Genomic DNA, 17,322 nt, shown 5'->3' with positions numbered 1-17,322 from the left:
TTATTTCGCCGTTTGTGCGTATAATTTCCTTAATAGTGATTCAAATGTTGATTATAGCTATGAGGTATGTTCGAAGAAGTTTCAAAAATGCATCTTTTAATGCAGAAAGAAGGGTGATCAATCCACCAATAAGTGAGATAAAAATTTACTCTTTAATCAGAATAAGATAGACTCTCTTACATATTACGAGCAACATTGAGTTTTCTATTAGAAGGCACGAAAAATCATAATTTTCGTTTTAACTTTTTTCGCAGATTTTTCCAAGTTTTGAAACCTTCTACTAAGTTACCAGCCATCCAAAAATGCATTTGTTTTCTGAACATTGTTATTTTTTATCTCCCAAAATAAAACAGTTATTTAACATATTTTTTAAAATGCATAGTAATCCATCACATAGAAAAATGCCAATATCTCAGCTCCCCGATAAGATATCAAGTATCTTTTTTCGTGGTAAATCCCGCTTTGCAATGAAAATTTCAGTTCTTGCTCAAAAATTTTTTTCATTTGTGTTTTGAAGGGTTTTATCTAAAAATTATTAGAAAAATAATTTTTTTGGGATGTTTAATGGGCTCTGGGAGTCAAAAAACTGAATACAATGCTGAACCAAACCAGGAAAAATATTCAAAAACAACCTCACAAAAATAAAAAAAATTACGAAAAAATGTAGGAATCGAACAAAAAGTGCAAAAAGTGGGTTTGTAGCTTAAAAAAGTCATTTTTTCATAAATCACGTTTGGGCAACCTGAAAACATTTTTTTAGAAAGTCGAAATGTTCTACAAAAATGCTATAAATAACATTATCTTTCAATTTAGGGCTGAGCACCTTGACTTTTTCAACATGGATTTTTTTTTGGGACACCCTACTCTACACTCTACACCCTAAGCACGTTACGTAATATACGAATGTTCTCATTGGTTTCTTTTCCGGCTCCCCAACACATACCCTTCAATCACGCTGAATTCTACAGTATCTATCTTGGCAAAATAAACACCTCTTAAAATTAGACTAATAATGGTTATGATCTCTCTATGAAATTATAATTGGCAATATTGGCAGGAGGGAAAAAGCCTAGATTTAGTAGAGTAATAAACTTGGAACTTAAAAGTAGAAAATTACACACAAACACGGGAATAACTCTCTCAATAGTACTAACTTACTTTGCTGGTGAAACATCCCTCAGAATTTCACCTGCGTCACAATGTTACGCCAACGTCCTCGGTCCATAGCAGCTTGTCTCCAGTTTCTTGAGAGTCCCACACTTCCAAGATCTTGCTCCACTTGGTCTAACCACCTAGCTCGTTGTGCACCTCTACGTCTTGTACCGGCCGGATTCTAGACGAATTCTATTTTCGCGGGATTGTTGTCCGGCATTCTTACAACATGTTCCGCCCATTGTACCCTTCCAGCTTTCGCGATTTTCTGGATACTGGGTACGCCGTAGAGTTGCGCCAGCTCGTGGTTCATCCTTCGCCTCCATACGCCATCCTCACATACTCCACCGTCGTTCGAAAACGGCCAGTGCTTGCAAGTCCTCCTCGAGCATTGTCCATGTCTCGTGCCCAGTCCTGTATATGGTGCACTTGGTACGGGGGCTAAGTTTACCAGACCTCAAAGTCTTGTGGAGTCCGTAGTAGGCACGACTTCCAGCTACAATATGTCTGCGGATTTCTCGGCTGCACTTGTTGCGAGCCCTATCGCCCTCGGTTCCTCCTGCTAGCAGATACTAAGCCTTTGACGTATTCACTTTCAATCCATGCTTTTCTGCTTCACGTTTCAGTTTGGTGTACTGTTCAGCAATCGCCTGGAATGTCCTTCCGACAAGGTCCACGTCGTTAGCGAAGCAGATTAACTGGCTGGATTTATTGAAGATCGTGCCCGCATGTTAAAGGCCGCACGTTTCATCACATCTTCAAGCGCAATGTCGAACAGGAGGCAGTTAAGACCGCCGCCTTGTCGAAGTCCCTTGCGTGTTTCAAACGGGCTTGATAACGCACCCGAAATCTTCACACAGCATTGTACACCATCCATCGTGGCCTTGATCACTCTTGTTAGTTTCGCAGGGAAACCATTTTCGTCCATGATTTTCCATAGCTCTGCACGGTCGATAGTATCGTAGGTGGCCTAAAATCGATGGTGCGTGGGGACTAGGTATTCGCGACACTTTTGGAGGATCTGCCGTGAAGCGTGAAGATTTGGTTCGTTGTCGATCGCCCACAAAACCGGCTTGATAACTTTCAACAAACCTCCCTGCTAGTGACGAGAGACGATTTGGGAGAGCACTTTGTAGGCTGCCTTGAGAATCGTGATCGCTCGATAGTTCTCACATTCCAACTTGGCCCTTCTTGTATATTGGGCATATTACTCGCTCCTTCCACTCCTCCGGTAGCTGTTCTATATCCCAGATTCTGACTATCAGCTGGTGCAGACAGGAAGCCAACCTATCCGAACCCAGTTTGATAAGCTCCGCTGCGATGCCTTTTTTTCTGCTGATTTGTTGTTCTTTAGCTGCTTGATGGCATCCTTAACTTCACCTTTTGTAGGGGTCGGAATGTCTCCCTCATCCGCTCTACTGATGGAGTCGTTCCTCCTGCCGTCTTGGTCCTCTGCTCTGCGCCATTCAGGTGTTCATTGTAGTGCTGCTTCCACCTGTCGATCACCTCACGTTCATCCGTCAAGATTCCTCCATCCTTATCCCGACACATTTCGGCTCGCGGCACAAAGCCGGCGCGGGATGCGTTCAGTTTCTTGTAGAACTTACGTGTTTCTTGCGAACAATACAACTGCTCCATTTCCTCACACTCCATCTCTTCCAGGCGGCGCTTTTTGTCCCGGAACAGGTGGGTCTCCGGTTTTCGCTTCAGTTTGTATCGCATCACGTTTTGACGGGTCGCTTGCTGCAGCATCAATGCCCGCGCTGCATTCTTCTCGTGTACAATCCTCGTCGATGCCTCTCGACGAACCCTATGGCACCTTCCGCTGCGCTGTTAATGGCTGCTTTTAACAATCCTCTAGAGGGGCTTCGATTAGTTCACCCTCTTCCGGCAGTGCTACCTCAAGGCTTTGCACGTAATCAGTAACGACTTCGGAAAATTTGAGTCATTCCAGGTCATACCGTGGCGAGCGACGGTAGCGGATGTTCGACGCATTTTGACCATCAGAAAATAGTGGTCAGAATCGACGTTTGCGCCACGGTAGGTTCGGACGTCGATAATATCCGAGAAGTGCCCTCCATCAATCAAAACGTGATCAATTTTTGATTCGGTCTGTTGTGGTGATCTCTAGGTGTACCGATATGGGAGAGTATGCTGGAAGTAGGTACTACGTATGGCCATGTTCTTGGAGGCGGTGAAGTCAATTACTTGAAGGCCGTTTTCGTTCGTTAGCCGGTGAGCGCTGAACTTCCCAATAACTGGTCTGAATTCCTCCTCCTGGCCTACCTGAGCGTTAAGATCTCCGATAACGATCGTCATCTTCACTTCCTAGGTTAGGGCAGTGCACGTTAATTATGCTCACGTTGAAGAAACAGCCTTCAATCCTCAACTTGCACGTTCTGTTGTCGATTGGCCTCCACCCAATCACGCGCTTCTGCATTTCACCCATCACAATAAAAGCTGTGTCCAGCTCGTGTGTGTTGCCGCAGCTCTGGTAGATGGTAGAACCATTTTTGTACGTATTAACCGATACTCCCTTCCAGCATACCTCCTGCAGCGCTATAATGTCGAACTTGCGGACCCTCAATAAGTCGGAAAGAATGCAGGTACTTCCCAAAAAATTAAGGGACTTGCAGTTTTATGATTCCAATGTTTCCAATCGTTAGTCCGTTTTTGTGCCTGGGTCTACGCCGATTGTTCCGGTCCGAATTTACATTGTTTACTTCCTGTACTGTTGATTTTTACGGCTGGCCTTACAAGGCCAGCACCAACCCCCTGTCTAAAAGGCGGAGGCCTAGCGTGGTCAACCACGCTCGACGCCTGGGTTCGAATCCCAACGCCGACATAGGTGTCGATGGTTGTGGGGTGGCGTTATCCACTCACAACCAACCCAACTGGTCTAGACTCAATCCTAGTCATCGCATGAGGAAGTAAAGCCGTTGGCGCCGGTCCGTTAATCAACGGGTCGTGAGTTAGGGTCCCGGGTGGAGTCGCCTCCCGGGCGTCGGTGATTGGCACACAGTGGCGGAACTAGACTGACGGCAAATAAGCGAGAACAAAAAAAAACCTGTCTCGCCGGAGGACCATCGTGTCAGCACTGTTTAGAGTTCCACGCTGATACCAGGACATCGACCAGCCGCCCCTAACATGGAGAACAGACGCTGTTGTGAGCCGCATCATCTTGGTGAAAAGACGCTCAAGTTGGCGAAGCATTTCTTTTACCGCCGGGATATGGTTAGCGCGCCAATGCACAGTGGTTTAAAACGCGAAAAACGTGATCGTCAGCCTTTTGAGTATAAAAATGTCATTAAAATGCTACAGTGTATTCGACAAAGTTTTTGTAGATATTAAGGGGCATCTTTTGATGTAAATAATTTTTTGATTAATTCACCTAAAAGTGAGATAAAAATTTCACTTTTTTATTTACTTATCAAATCAAAACGAAGTCTTCAACAAAGTTGTAGACAATCTTATGTAGAAAAACTTTGCTGAAGACACTTTGACGCTATCTTTCGAAAATCGACCGAATACAGGTAGTTTTATACACAGACGTCCTTAAAGTTTCTAAAAATCTAAAAATACCAAATCACTTTTTCTGAAGTGATTTTAGTGGCCTACTATGTTCTAGACATTTTTTTATATTTAAAAAATACATCATTCTGTCGAACATACCTTTGGAAAATTTTCAACTTTTTCATTAGGTTTAGGACATTTTAAACAAAAAATGCACATTTCAAAATAAATTTTCTCGAAAAGCTGCAAAACAACAGTCCTCACTCGGAAGATGGGGATTAGTACTAGCTTCCCCAGGTGGTTTCACTAGTTTTTTGCAGCCTCTTAAAGACTTGGGCGTGGGTGAAAAAATTAGTTTTTTTTTTCGGCGTTTTTTCATGTTTTTTCTACAGAGATGTACAAAATCGAAACGATTTTTGATTTTTCATAAAAAAGTACGAATAGCATTTTTATTTACGGCACCGTGCATTATTTGGAAAACATACAAAATAGAAAAAATTGTTTTTTTCCGAAAATAGTTGTTATGTCACTAGTGTATGCATATGCCAAGGTTTTTTTTAACAAAATTAGCAACATTCTTTGACGTTTTTCCAATGCTGGAATTTTAAAAAGAAAATGTTAGTTCAGAGATAGATACCCTTACTTTTTTTAATTTTGTCCATACGGTAGTACCTAATCCATACCAAAATACCTCCGTATGTCCAAGTTAAAAAAAAAATAAGGGTAACAGATACTGAGCTGACATTTTCTTTTCAGAATTCAAGCATTGAAAAAACGACAAAGAATGCTAAGCTAGTACTAATCCCCGTCTTCCGAGGGAAGACTGTTGTTTTTGCAGCTTTAAGAGAAATTTTATTTTTAAAAAGTGCATTTTTTTATCTAAAATGTCCTAAGCTTCATGAAAAAGTTGAAAATTTTCCCAAGGTATGTTCGGCAGAATGATGTATTTTTTAAATATAAAAAAATGTCTAGAACATAGTAGCCCTCTAAAATCACTTCAGAAAAAGTTATTTGGTATTTTTCGATTTTTAGAAACTTTAAGGACGTCTGTGTATAAAACTACCTGTATGTGGTCGATTTTCAAGAGATAGAACCAAAGTGTCTTCAGCAAGTTTTTCTACGTAAGATTGTCTACAACTTTGCTGAAGACTTCGTTTTGATTTGATAAGTAAATAAAAAAGTAAAATTTTTATCTCACTTTAAGGTGAATTAATCAAAAATTCATTTACATCAAAAGATGCCCTTTGAGATTTACGAAAACTTTGTCGAATACACTGTAACATTTAAATGGCATTTTTATACTCAAAAGGCTGACGATCACGTTTTTCGCGTTTTAGACCACTGTGCAATGGTCGCGTCGCACCTTCTCACTTAGCTATTGACGAATTGACAACATTGCCCAGGCTACGTCAACCAGCTGTGTCCATGTTTCAGCTGACAGCCTATTGTGATCACGTGACTCGTGAAAGTTGTACCCAGCGCATGTGTATTGCCGTAGCTCTGGAAGATGGAATGACCATCCTGAAACTTTCTTGCCATAGAATCATTCCAACACGCCTCCTGCAGCGCTACGATGTCGAACTTGCGGCTCGCAAATTCATCAGCAAGTACTCGAGTGCTTCCAATGAAATTGTGAGATCGGCAATTCCATTTTCCGATTTATCAAAATCAAGACCAAACAGACCTATAAGAGGTAATTCAGCAACATTAGTGTCTAGGTATACAATGAAAAAGTACAGTACAAAAGACAGCCTCAAAACAATTCAACAATTTCATTCTTATTTTGGATACGGCAGCAAGTGAAACCGCGGTGCTGGCTACAGACGTCATATGGAGCAAAGAGACTATTAAATTAATTAACCCCAATTGAGTGTATTCCCAAACCTATTCCAAGAAATACATTGACATAAGACAGGCTGTCGTATTCTACGTTACCTCTGCGGTCGTGTCTTATAAACAACCTCTTCAACTATTTCAAGCAAATTTTCCTACTGCGTCGCGTAATGTTGAGAGGGGGGGGGGTGTAGATGGCGGCGTTACGTTTTATTACATAGGAATGAGGGGGAAGGTACAAAAATTGTTTTTTTTGCGTTACGTAGTTTAAAGATGTCACATAAGTGTAGATGCTGAGGAAGATTGATTGCGTGATACAGGATGATGAAACTTACGTCAAGGCAGACTTTAAACAGCTTTCTGGACAGGAATATCTGTTTCTGTAGTTTGACAACATTGTCATCGCAAAAAGCTCCGTTAACCAGTAAAGTTATGTGTAAAGAATGCATGAAAGAAAAACGTCGGTTTCCTTTCCTCAAGCAACACTGTTGTTCCGTTCTGTTTTGCCCGGAGTTGGCATCTTGCCATTACGGGAAAAATACCATGGAGTGGTATGCAGAGGACATGAACCCTCTCACAACACCAGAGCCCCACCCCATAGAAAAATATTGGGCTATCGTCAAGCGGAACCTTAACAAGATACGAAAGATAGTAGTCAACGAGATGCAGTTTAAAGCTAACTGGTGTTCTACTGTGAACAAAGTGACCAACAAGACTGTATAAAACTTAATGGAAGGAGTCAATAGCAAGGCCGGCAATTCACAATCGCTAAAAAGGAAGCTTGAATAAATATTTTTTCTTTATTCTGTGCGAATCGAACTTGAAAAATAACATGATTTGACAGTTTTATTAAAAAATGACCGACTCAGACACATTTTTGTTTGATCAATTGTTGACCGTAGTTTAGTCCCTACACATTACTTTAGAGAAGTTAAGTTAATACATCGTACAGCTATAGATTTTAGTAAGCATAACATGAATCGTAGCTCTTCCTAAAATAACGGAAAAATCACAGGAGGGTTGTGTGCAAAGCCTCGACCGCAAGGTTGAAGTAGAATACTTTTACACAGCTCTACTTACGGCTGTACATTAACCTACGGTCGGCGAATCGGTTCGCGCCGCTTTTCGCGTTTAGCCTGGCAGAGGCCTAATGCGCACGGCCAACACAATAGAAAGGTGTTTTCACATTGCAAATTAGACACGGCTTTACTGAAGTAAGTGTTGGCAAATGCATCTATCGCTAATACCGCCGCTATCGTAGAAAAGCGCGTCGTTTCATGTGCGTTCAATATCAACAACGAAAAATGACGCGCGTCTAAGAACACCCGAACTGTTTCGCCGTGCCGCTTCCATTTACTTCCTTATAACATCGGCCTTAGGGCTGCACCTACCGCTGAGGCAGTTACCATGCTGCTACTGGTACCCAAAGCTATTAACTCTTCAAATTAAGTGTTTTATTTGTCCTCAAAAGAACAATTGTTCATTTCCATATCGGATATAATGCAATCGCATCTCTGTGATATTACCGACAGTAATATTCTTCTGAACAAAATGATCCAACTTTTCCATTAGAGAAAGTGCCGGCTGATGTACCGCAAAAATCTCGCCCGATCGCTCGCGTTGGCGTTCAGCCTGGCAGAGGCCTGAGACGTGGTGACCAACCACAGGGCAAGTGATTTGTTTAATTTGAAGGCAGCCACAGGCGCGACCCGCTGCTATGGTCTGCTACTGCTGAGTGCCGATATCTGCTGCTACTGCTGTCAACGTTGTGGACGGTCCATCCAGTTCACCTTCCGACTAGTGAATGTAGCTAGTTTTCCCAAAAACACTCTTTTATAGCCGAAGGGTGCTACGAAATAGGCCACGCCTTTCAGTTCAGTTTTACCATTTCCTAAGGTTCTTTAGACGAATTATTCCACAATTCGCATTTGATTTTTGTATCCAGCGAAAAAACACCGATGGTGCTCTCACACACGCAACGGTTTTAACCCGTATCTTATTGCGGTTTGTAACATCAAGCGATTTCGTTTGCTTGCTGTTGCGTGTTGCATCATATTGCAACTTTGCAGCTGGGAGACGACGAAATTCTGTTACTGCTGATTGATTGAATCGACTTCATATTAGCTCTGCGTAGTCGAACTAACTGTCTTTGTGAATGCGGTCTAACAGGGTTGTTTGTTATTCAAAGTCGGTTATGCTGATCGCAGCCTTTGCGCTGCCCCTACAGGGGGGGATTTACTATATAAAGTAAAAGTAAAAATTAGACAACTACAACAGAATTTGATTGCATCCCGCACAGAATGTCTGCTTGTGTTGATGCCAGAAAATTATTAACCTTCAATTATTTGTTTACTTGCCTTGAAAAAGGCATTTTGCGGTTCAAAATCGGTTGCTGAGCACAACTTTTGAGCTGCCCTAACAGTGGGGGAATTAAGATACACGGACAACATGCACTGTGGAAGCTATTTCACATTCAGTAAATTAGACGGGTGCGACAAATTTAAATTGATAGGATCCGACACAGAATCTTGCTTGCGTTGTCATAATTATTAACTTTCAATGAATTGTTTATTTGCCTTGAAAAAAGGCATTTTTATGCTGCCCCAACACGGGGGGAATAATGGCAGTCTAGCGACACACGCTGAGAAAAACCGCGCTGCTCCTGAGACGTGGTGATCAACCACAGGGCTAGTGCTGCTGCTAAGGAAGGACGACTGCTGTTGTCGCTGTCTAGAACTATTATGAGCGGCTTCGGCTGAAAAAGGCTTTTATATAGGCCAAATAGCATGTTTTCAATTGCAAGGTATATGATTCTATCGACCGTGCTTGGGAAGCAATCATATAACGACCAATCAGAGGTCGAATTTTTCGTTTTGACAAGGCTTGACTATTTTCAATAGTACGATAGTGTTAATAATAAAATTACAATTATCTTATTTCGGGTAGAATCTTAGAAGATTTTCCAATCTATTGCTGCAAGAACGAAGGAAATCCATCGGATACTAACCGATTTATTAGCATTTGAAATTGGACATATTTTTCACTTTTTTCGGTTTTAGATTTTCATTTCACAATTCCTGAGAGAAGTATTCTACTTCAAAATTTCAGTAAAACAAGTGGTGGTAATAGAGGAAATATTACACGAACTTAAAAATCGAAATGTTGGAATGATGTTGATATGCTGTAGTTAGATTGGTATAACATTCAATTTCAAGTCAGAATGAGACAACAGAAAATAATTTGGTCCCTGAACAATAAGCAATAATCTTAAATAATTCAATCTTAAATGATAACTCTATTTAAATGCTTATTATGCTAAAGCGAAAGCCTACAAACATTTCCAACATCTGATAACTTACACAACGTGCGAGTCTCTCCAGACAACAATATGAATTTTCCATTTCCGAATCGCTAATTTTAGCAAGAAGCTCATGTTTACACTTTGTAGTAGGTTATATGTAACATAAGTGCCTCAAGTCGGTACAATACCTCTTTTTCGCTTCACTGGCTATCGGAAAAAATTTTCATTGATGCGCGTAAAGCAACATCAGTGTAGATGAAACCCTCCCAGTACCGGACCCCAAAGGATTATAATAATCCTAGAAATAACTGAATACTTGAAATCAGTTCTCAATAAAAGTAGAGAAGGGTTGAAATCATGAAAGTCGAAAATGTTCCGGTATTAGGAACAGTACATTCCATAGAAGTAGAAAGACCTGCCAATGGTTGTGATCCATCATGGTGCGTGAAAAGTCGCTCCATCACCATTATCATTCGTAGGTCTATCGTTGGAATCAAGATGTCTAGGGTGTTTTTTTGCGTTCTTTACATAATATTTCAGTTCAGTTCACAGTGACGCAATTTGTGCTGATAAATGTGATAGAATAAGGTGGGAATAAAACTTTGCACGATTCAAGTTCGAAAAGAACTGTAGAGAAGGGAGTGATTTCTTCCCTTTAACCTTTTCCTGAAGCGCCGGAGCAAAACAATGTAGTCTGTCAAAGCGTAGTCTAGCCATCAAAAACAATGTCTAGCGGGGAAATGGCGAAACATCATTAGTGCGGCAGTAATTTTCTCTTCAAATGACAGTGAACACCAGAAATCACTTTCATTTCACATCCATTTCGTCCTATTCAAACACTTCAAACAGGACGCCTGTTCTACAGCCTATGCGAGTCTCGCTCGGACGAAGACGGCTGACATATTCTGTTGATTTAATTATGTTCTGCCAACCGGCGGAACACGTCTTCGGAAACACATTGGAGGAGGTTTCCTACATCAAGCCGACTTACATCCGGTGAAAAAAAGCTGCAAACGGGAATAAAATCCAATCCGAGTTATACCTTTCTAGCGTGTGGCCGTCCATATGTACCCTTACCCCTTAGAATTATTTAACATGCGAATCGTTAAAATGTCAGCGCTCTGCTTGATGGAGGAGGGTTCAGGCGAAAATGTGTTCAAACATACGCAGTTTCCGCCCCCGAAAAACAGTTGTTGTTTGCATGTTGCAAATTGAATTAGTCTAAAGTGGATTAAATTGAAAACGACGTTTTACACGAATGGTTCGATTTGACTTTGACGGACGTTTGGCGAATATTACTTCCAGTGGGGATGAGGATTACGTCATCCAACATTGAATCTTCTACACGAAATTACGTGACAGGTATTAACTTCCACCCGAGAGATAAAAATAGATGGTAACCCTTGAAAAGTCTTTAGATATTAAATGCACACCATTTCAGCAGACAATGTTCTTCATCGAATTTGTCGATTAAAATATAGCTAGAAACATTGTATTTCGAAAATTGCGCTCAATTGTGTACTCTAACCATGTTTATCTCTTCTTCCAGGTACACAACCCGCAATATTGGATCCAATAGCGTCATCGAATTCTGCCGTGCGTACAAAAAGGGTTTTTAGAATTCAATCCTTTCACGGTGAGAAAATATTTTATTTTGTACATACTTTGGGGATTAAGAAACATCTGGACACTTTGAACGATAATGAGCTACTCAGAATAAATAAAACCGTTAACGTACAAAATGCTTTGAAATCCGTAAAAGCGTTTAAATAAAATGGAGAAAATGGAAACTTACGGCATTGATTTGAGTGCTTTATCAGTTCTGTAGAATACTATAAATTAAATCGTAATGGATGACTAGAATGATTTAAACCATGATCTGCAGTTAAAATTTCATTTTGCGATGAGTAATTTGAGAATAGCCTAGCTTATTCTTTTATTTATTTAATATTCTTTATTTAATCGATGTTCTATCATCCCGCTTTAAGTTTGTTGTGTATCGTCAATCAACATTGCATCATTTATACCACCTATCATCCTGTCAGTTACTTCACGATTCGTTAATGATTCAAACTCAAGTGCGCACTCGAGCGCGACGTCAATCGAACTAGAAACCCCAATCAAAAACCTCCCCTCGCTACATTCCACATCCGATAAAGTTGATTGATTCGAAAATCCTAGCTACGTGTCTTCTGGTAAATGTAATTACGTGCTGTAAAACGCCACATCAACTGTGAATAAAGCGCAGTGCTGTGCAATCTAAAACATCACTCCTGTCAAAAGCTTTTCCGCGTAGCCCCGAGAAATCATATTTTTTTCTAATATAAAATGAACAATCAAGCTAATAAGGTATTATTGGTATTATTGGAAACTTTCTCATGCCGATGCTGAATCGCGCTTGATGCTTAACAGCTTAATTGACCAAAACGTTCACGCCTGATGCGCCACATTAACTCACCATTTGAATGGCTTTGACAAACCGATCCGGGCATGTTAGGGGCCAGTAACACAGGCGCTAATTAAAGCATCCATTTGTCTGACCAAGACCATGCCCCATCCCATCACTCAGCGTACAGCTGCTGTAATATCATTGATTAGGAGGAAAATTACCGAGCAGTAAATTTTACAACATCCGATTGGAAACCACAAAATCACCACATCGTTCGATCGAAATCCTCCGTATCATGGCCTATCGCCACTTTATCTTTCGCGGTTACCAGATATTGTTGTGAAGCATAGAACTTTGATTCGATGTCACTCAAATAAAATTTGATATTTGTTCGAAAATCTCACTGCTAAAATCCGGTCTGGTCCACTGGTCCCTAAAGGGTTACGTACCGTGTGGCCTTGCTAGCGCCATCCGCGCCGTTTCCAATGGCCACCGCCGCAAAGCGGCATTGGTGTGAACTGTCGGCCGTAAATAATTGGATGCTGTTGGACGGTTTATCTGACACTTTCATCTACATAATACAACTCAAAGCACCGCGTTTGATTATATCGCATTCTGCTTCGCGTATCACCTTTCCGCGCGGCGTGTTTTCATCACGATCGCGCGCGTGTGTGTGTGAAATTTAGTGGCGATAATTTGGAGGAAAGCCATCGTTATAATTGAATAGGTGGTCTGGAAAGTTAGCGACGCTTTTCTCGTTCCTTCATCTAATAGTGTAATAAAAGGAAGAACCACTGACGTCGAAGAAATCTGTTCTTAACAATATTAGGTTGATATAAACTGAAAAGCGAACGAGAAACCTTAAAATTCTACGAGATGAAAAGAGGATCCCTATTTGAAACTATTGTGGTACTCTTGTAATTATGAAAAATTTTATTTGAAAAAAACTTTCATATGTTGAACATAATGTAGGATTTTTGTACAGAAAAGTCACGGAAATCAATCTCGTTTCCAAAACGAATCTGTAGCACATTCAGCATTACTTAGCTTAGTCTAGACTGACTGCACGTATAAATGGTTTGCTACTCCATGCCTGATCAGAGCCAGTAAAATTGAACAATAAAGCAATTGAATGGAGCTGGTAGTGATCAACCATTCTAGTTGTTTAAAAATGTAATCACATTTTTCAAGGATCAACAACGGTGCCAGCCACGTCCTTGCAATCAGATTCGCCTTAATAATAAGTTATGCGAATACGCATATAATTCGTACTGGTCTCTATTTAACTATTTCTTATTTATTCTCTGTCCTGGCTGATTGGACTAGATCGGTACTAGTTTAAACCAACCGACAACAGTGAGAATGCTGTTGGGACCGCTCACAATTTAATGTAGTTTGTCTAGTAAATTTCAAAGTATAATAAATTCTACGATTTAAAACCGGTTGAAACCAACAGTGTAGATACTGTTGCGGTCAGACTTATGTGTGTATGGTTTGTATCATAAAGTATACAAATTTCTTTTCATTTGTATGCAATACATTTAAGAAACGAAGCAAAAAGTACTCGCTAGAAAAATAAAAAAAGAGATTAAAATATCATAGTGCATTAAGTCGCACACAAATTTAAAACCGGAAAATATTAAGTTTGAGAAATATGCAGGTCGCAATATTTTGACGAGCAGCTCTATCACTTTGCTTGTCCATTCACAGCTAGATTCGAGCGCTCTTTACAGGCAATCTGAAAATAGGTATTTTTTATATGATTTGTTCAATATCATGAGACTTTGAAATAACCACACCATAATTAGGTTATCGGACTACTTTGGCAGCGGTTTTCTTCAGCAGGTTACTGGTTAACAGAAAATTAATACTTTTTTGAAGCTTCCTTTTTCGTCAAAACTTGACAAAAAACCACAATTAAAAAACCACATATCATAGGAAAGGAAAAAAATAGGGCCTTCTTTTGCAAACATCAGAGTTAAGGGGTTATATACCTTTTTAGTTTCCAAAAAACCGGAATTTTTTATTACATTATCTTCAAATACAACATCTTGAGAACATTTCCACAAATTTTCATAAAGATCTGAGCAATAGGAAGAAAGTTAGACCGATTTGCAACGTGCCTCGCCACGGCCGCATAAGCTAAACTTGAAACTTTACACGCGATTATCTCGGAATAGTTTTTTCCGGAAAATGACTTTGCCGTGATACTGAGTGCGGGAAATCTACTGAACCGATTTCCTTTATCTTTTTTTTTTAAATTTTCGTTATGAAATTCGCCGGTCCTTGAACGATCGCTTTTTGAAACATACAGTTACATTTTGCTGCAAAAACATTTTTAATGCAATTTTTTGCGCTCAAAACGTTCCCGTTTGCACTGAAAACAAAATACTCATAAAAGCGATCGTTCAAGGACCCGGCACACTTCTAAACTAATGAAATAATATGAGTTTTTTGATTTCGGTTGATCCGCTGAGTCTCTATCAGGATCACCGCAAGCCTCTGCAAAAAAATAGCGTTTCGGGGAAGCGGCAATTACTCCAGTGATAATTGGTATAACTCAAAATCAAACGTATTTTCTTGTTGAGCATGAGCATGAGCATGATTGACCGCCTGCGGTTGCTACTCCGTTATTGCCAGATCAGCTGTAATTACACAGAGAACCAAAAGATGATGCTTGGGACCAACATGCATCCTCAATGTGTAAAAACTGGTGACCTTAATCTTTATATTAGGCAATACCAGCGCCGGCCGCATCCGAATGCAGGTCAAAAAAGGAATTTGTATAGGAAAATGTTGACGTGACACTCGCTTATTGGAAGCCGAGAACACCTCTGCACTTCCACGAGAAATCACTGGGATGTTGGAGAAAGGGCAAGGTACACAGCAGGGTTCGTTTTGGTAAACGATGCGCTGGTTTCGAGTGTCGGGTTCTTCAGAACAAGTATCGCGCGAACAGGTTCATTATATCCGCCACGATGATCATAATGCGATTCGAACTTATTCAGTTTAACAATGTAACACCGCAACAATAAATCGTACGCAAGGATACTGGACCTTTGATCGAATTGGGACAACTTCAAATGATATGATATCTCCTCGCAAGGTGATCCTCTTGCCGGAAATCAATCAAAATCAAAAACACCGGAATCAATTGCGCGATGTTGATCTATCTGTAGATAATTCGACCTCATAAAGGCATCGACGCAGAGTCTCTAGGGGTTCGGTCAACCGGACATTTTCTACCTAACAGATCGACCAACGACGTTTCTCGTACACACTTTGTCTGTTCTAAAAAAAGCGATACGATCCCGCGAAAAACACATCTGAAAAACAGAATATAACAATGTTGCGCGCTTATCACGAAAACTAACCATGAGTATATTTCTTGCCAAACGTCGCGATCCTCTGCGTACGACGCACACGATGTAGCCTATGTTACTCGTAGCAATAAGCTATTTGTCAATCCCGAGTACTTTCGAAGAAACGAACGCACGTCGGCCGACGCGATTCTTTGGAAGGTATACGCGTTTTCGTTAATCGCGATATTTATCGACCGGACGAAATCTTCGGTTAAACAATCACAGTGAGACATGAACAAGTATCTGGGTATACCCCTCGAAATCATTATATTCCGAAAACGTTCATAAAAGTAAAATTCTCCCGAGCCGGAAACGCGGTTTACATTGAAGCACTATGCACGACCGCTCTATTTCCTCCTACCGACGCAGGTACTCGGGGACACGACATTTCACGCCGATTCTCTCTTAGTTGTCGATGCGAATGTTGCCTATTAAATAGAAAAATTGGCAAAGTTTCATGCATACAAAGCCTTAATAATTTAAAAATGTAAATTTCCATACTGTCCAATATATAGTCTTAAGTTTGTTAACAAAATACCAACCTAGTCATTATTGGGACATAGTATACGAAACATGAACAGCCCAAAAGCTAGGAAAATCGAAAAAGTGAAGCATAAGTTTTATGTGCAAACATCAGGTGTAGATGTACATACTAATCGAAAGTCTTAAAATTATTGACAAAACCAAACCAATCATGATTATTTTAGGCTGACTAAATAATCTTCGAAAGTCAAACTCAACTCCATTGAACTTTCTATTACCTGTCATGCGAGAGTCAGTGCGTTCGAGAATTCATGGCACTCGACACATCAGTAAATACAACTCAATTAATCTATTCCACCATAAATTCTAATAAACAACACTGATTGCTATACCTTTCTAGGAGAAAGGCAAAACTAAATAAGTGAACAACATAATAACGTTACTTCGTTATTTCATAACGATTGTGTCCAAACGTCATGGTAACATTTTTCTAATAAGAATGCAGTATAAGTTTAGCGAATATGTGTTGCTTGGGAGAAATAAATATGAATGGGCAAACGGCATACGAACCGTACATATGAACCGGTTCAATAAAAGAGAAGCAAGCGAGTAAACGGCTCACGTAAACAAACAGTTCTTGCTGCAAACCAAATTAATCGCAACTGAAACCGAAGTCTATCGAAACATCACGAACAGGCGACTTTACTAGCAAATCATTGTTCGTAGTTATGGATGACCGGTTCAGAGCCATCCCCAGGGACAATTACTTGGCACAACAATAACTGACCCAAGATTTCATCACCAATATTCAAAAACTGTTTTAATCTCAAAAGCCAGAAAAATCATAAAATATACTAACTATTTACTGCGATTGAAAGTATCGAACATTTTCTGTAATGGTGCATACGAACATTAACGTGTTTATAAGTCTCACCACAGGCAACGACATCACTAATACAACCAGGGATAATGAGCATCATTGCCACGGGAAAAAAACAGTAATTTAAAGAGAATATTTCCATAGGAACAAAATTTCACTACTCATCAACTAAATATGGAGTACTTATCTGATTTAAATGTAGGAATTTCTGTATATATTACACACGGTAGGTAGTCATCCTTCGCAAGAACACCAGTGCTTTACCTACAGCGCAGCATTTTTCGTACGGACATGAACACATATTACGGTACCCTCAAAGCAGCGACAATACGTGCGCACACACTCTCTGTAGCCATTTTTCTTATTGAACTGTATTTTCACATCGATATTTTCTGAACAAATGATCGTT

At 40.2% G+C, this 17,322-nt stretch overlaps 1 protein-coding gene across 2 annotated transcripts in view; it reads left to right on the top strand.

The window, feature by feature from the left end:
- LOC129725845 (gamma-1-syntrophin) overlaps nucleotides 1-17,322 on the top strand; it is a 117,148-nt gene that overhangs the window by 35,298 nt on the left and 64,528 nt on the right. The window contains exon 2 of one of the 2 annotated variants that reach the window (XM_055682159.1): nucleotides 11,349-11,435. The exons of the other annotated variant lie outside the window; for it this stretch is intronic. The gene's annotated coding sequence lies outside the window, so the exon portion shown is untranslated. The remainder of the gene's footprint in view (nucleotides 1-11,348; nucleotides 11,436-17,322) is intronic. 2 annotated transcript variants of the gene reach the window in all.

The sequence above is a fragment of the Wyeomyia smithii genome, chromosome 2 (genome assembly GCF_029784165.1).
Source record: "Wyeomyia smithii strain HCP4-BCI-WySm-NY-G18 chromosome 2, ASM2978416v1, whole genome shotgun sequence".
Lineage (NCBI taxonomy): Eukaryota > Metazoa > Arthropoda > Insecta > Diptera > Culicidae > Wyeomyia > Wyeomyia smithii.
The sequence above is the reverse complement of the archived record's forward strand: the minus strand, read 5'-3'. Positions and strand labels throughout refer to the sequence as shown.